We start from the raw sequence: 4,129 nt of genomic DNA, 5'->3' as shown, positions 1-4,129 counted from the left end.
TGATGACTGGAGTATATGATGCCTGGAGTATATGATGACTGGAGTATATGATGCCTGGAGTGCATGATGCATGGAGTGCATGCTGCATGGAGTTCATGATACCTGGAGTATATGATGCCTGGAGTATATGATGCCTGGAGGATGTGATGCCATGAATATGCGATGCCTGGAGAGTATTATGCCTGGGTATATGATGCCTGGGTATATAATGCCTAGAGTGTATGATGCCTGGGTATATAATGCCGGGTATATGATGCCTGGGTATATGATGCCTGGGTATACGTGCCTGGGTATGTACATGCCTGGTGCCTGCGGTATATGATGCCTGGGTATATGATGCCTGGAATATGCGATGCTTGGAGTGTATGATGCTGGTATGTGATGCCTGGGTATGTGATGTGGCAGAGTGTATGATGCTTGGGTGTATGATGGCAGGTGTATGATGCCTGGGTATATGATGCCTGGAGTATATGATGCCTGGAGTATATGATGCCTAGAGTGTATGATGCCTGGCGTATATGATGCCTGGAGTGTATGATGCCTGGAGGATGTGATGCCAGGAATATGCGATGCCTGGAGTGTATGATGCCTGGAGTATATGATGCCTGGAGTATATGATGCCTAGAGTGTATGATGCCTGGCGTATATGATGCCTGGAGTGTATGATGCCTGGAGTATATGATGCCTGGGGTATGTGATGCCTGGAGTATATGATGCCTGGGGTATGTGATGCCTGGAGTATATGATGCCTGGAGTATATGATGCCTGGAGTATATGATGCCTGGAGTATTTCATGCCTGGAGTGTATGATGCCTGGAGTATGTGATACCTGGAGTATATGATACCTGGGGTATATGATGCCTGGAGTATATGATGTCTGGAGTATATGATGCCTCAAACACACATCCACACCCCCGCACAACCACACCACAACCGATCCACGTTCTCATCCCTTACACACCCACCCACACACCCACCCACATCCGCCCCACACACACCCACATCCGTCCCCCACACGCCCACATCCCCACCCGTCCCACACATACACGTTACAAAAGCAATATGTTTCTACCGTGGGCATTTTCCTCTCATTACTAAGGTATACACACCCATTACAACAGAACAAACTGCAGGCTGGTGTAATATAAGCTTCACTTTTACGATTTACAATTGTTGCCAACATTAATTTTGTAACCCATTTTCTTGTTTGTTTTATGTCATACTTCTTTCGATATCTTTCATCAGGTGTGTCTTTGTTTTCTATTATGTGTAATATTTCGTGTTATTTTCTTCATTCAGGGTGATATTCCGCACCATTTACTTTCATTTCAGTCATTCATTGTAACATTTCGCCACTTTTCCTTCAAGTTGTGCGTAAATGTTTTCCTCCTTATTCCAGGACACTTACAAGATGCTCAGCACTTAGTGGGTCTCCTGCTCCTCCTCCTCTTCTCCCTTCACTTATTGCCTTTCCTTTCCAGACTTCCATTAGTGTTGTTTCAGTGCCACTTCGGAATTCCTTGCAGTGGCGTTCCACACCCCCTTAGTGTCGTTGCAAACCCACATTTGGTGTCGTCCCATACTTCTAATTAATGTCGTTCCTGAACCCCCTTTAGTGTCGTTCCCATTTTCAATTAATGCCGTTCCAGAACCCCCTTTAGTGTCGTTCCAGACTTCCAATTAATACCGTTCAAAACCTATCCTCTTTAAGTGTTGTTGCAGACCCTCTCAGCGCCATACCGAACCCTCCTTTACTGCTGGACACTCAACAATCGCTGCCCCTCTCACCCTCGGCATTCCTTATTCGACCCCAGTTATATTATGGTACTAACCCAATCTGTTTTTAGTATACTGCAAGTCGACATTCCGTTGTTCCTTTATTTCACTTCCCAATGACATTTTTACTCCTTGTCCAATGCCTCTGTAATTCAACATTCATTGATTTTCTAATTCATCTTCCAATGGCTTTCATTTCACCATCCATATTCCCTTTACTTCATCCTCCATTACCTCTTAACTTCACCTCATAATGCCTTACTCCACCACCCAATGTCTCACACACACACACACACACAGAACAACCATACAAGTTACCCCCTGTTCACCCTTCTATATACCACGCGTGGTGTTATCTGACAATCGCTGACTTTCTTCGTCTCCTCTATCTCCCGTGATCTTCATTGCTTTAATGAGCAAGCAACACCCAACATCTCGGCTGTTAAAAAAACCCAATAGAGCTTTTTTCTTTTCTTTTTCCAAAGGGCATAATATTTATCAGACTTTGCGTGATAACAAAGAGAACATTATATTGTCTGTATGACACAGATGGTTGATTGAGATAAAGAAATTAAATGACAAAGGGGATATGACCGGATTATGAGACAGAGATGGTGGGAGACCATGGCATTGCGTGTAACAACTGATTTTTAACACAGGCATTCTTCTTCTTTTCCTTTTTCTTCTCTAAATGATCCTAACCGCTGGCCAGTAGGCCCATGAAGTTATCCATGGTCACTCCCGACATCTCACACTGACAAGAGTCAGCCTACTGAGCCCATCTCGCACCTACAAGGGTCCAACTCACACCTAGATGAGTCCATCTCACATCTACATGAGTCCATCTCACACCTATAAAAGTCCAACTCACACCTACACGACTACATAAGTCCATCCTAAATACCTCCAGTAATCCAGTGCGCTCAGAGGCTTTCCCAACTCTCTCGCATTATATCCCTCAATTCCCACAGCCTAAGAAAATGTTTTCCACCTACATCAACCTTCTACCCCCCGACTTCCCATCAACCTCCTCAGCCCTCTCAACCTCCGCCACCTCTCAACAATCCCCTAACTCCCCACCAACCCCCCAGAAAGCCTCCTACGAACTGTCCAACTCTTGTACTAGTAAGACCATTCCAACCCCCTACCGAGGATTATCACAGCCTTAAAGGGCAACATTCCACCACCCTAAACGTAGCCATCATCCCCACAAAAAATATAATAATAATAATACCCTAAGCCTACCCCACACACACAGGCCCCTTCACAGCCAATTCTGACCCCCCCCCCTACCCTATCACCTCCAGAGTAAATCGCCCAAAGCAATTACAGCCAAAACTCCCTCTCTCTCTTTTATGGTTGACCAGCCTAAAGCAACAATCCTGTACTCTTGCTGAGGATCCGACCCAATCTCTATACAAAGACCTTGATATTCCCATGGAACCCCGCCCATCTCTTTGAACCCTTTCCCATCCCTTTGAAGTTCCTCCCATCCCTTTGAAGTTCCTGCCGTCCCTTTGAAGTCCCTCCCATCCATAGAAGAGCCCATCCTATCTCTACGAGTCCCACCCACATCGTCGGGAGTCAATAGCCAAGGATAGAGCATATCCACATATATATTTATTTATTTTTTTACGAAGCCCCCTCTCACTCTTACCCTGTCCACTGCACTCTTGTGTGGTCTATCCTTGTTTTCCATCCTTTCTCTCCTCCAGCCTCCATAAATTTCATAAACTTCAGATCACTTCCATAAATTCCCCCTACAATATCCAGAACAAAAGGTTCAGTTCCACCAGGGCCACACACCACATCACCCCCCCCTCTCAATACCCACCGTCACCGTGGCCCACGTACACTTCACTCCCTCACCCCGCCACCCACCAGGGATCAGGGCCCTCACACCTTCCTCATATATATATATATATATATATATATATATATATATATATATATATATATATATATATATATATATATATATATATATATATATATATATATATATATATATAATCTACATGAATCCACAAACGTGCAAAACGCACAAGTAAATCATATTGGTCAACACAGCCTGAAGCCATACACCTGCAGTGCGTCAATATACGCCGTGTACAACAAACTAACGCTGACAACTAAAGGAAATCGGTAAATGCTGTCAAATATGGATAACAAAATTCCTGTTGGGATTACCTAATTCCAGGTCGTTTTCAGTCTGAGCACGGTTCCTTTCCCCGGCTATTCCCATTCCTTCCAGGCGGGCGAGCGGGCGAGCAGGCGTGGAAGAAGGCGGTGATATTCGCCAATCTGGGAGGTGTGGAGCCCGACCTCCCTCACCACCATATACTCTCACCAG

This window comes from Homarus americanus, unplaced genomic scaffold (genome assembly GCF_018991925.1).
Source record: "Homarus americanus isolate GMGI-L3 unplaced genomic scaffold, GMGI_Hamer_2.0 scaffold12528, whole genome shotgun sequence".
Classification (NCBI taxonomy): domain Eukaryota; kingdom Metazoa; phylum Arthropoda; class Malacostraca; order Decapoda; family Nephropidae; genus Homarus; species Homarus americanus.
Note: the sequence above shows the minus strand (reverse complement) of the source record.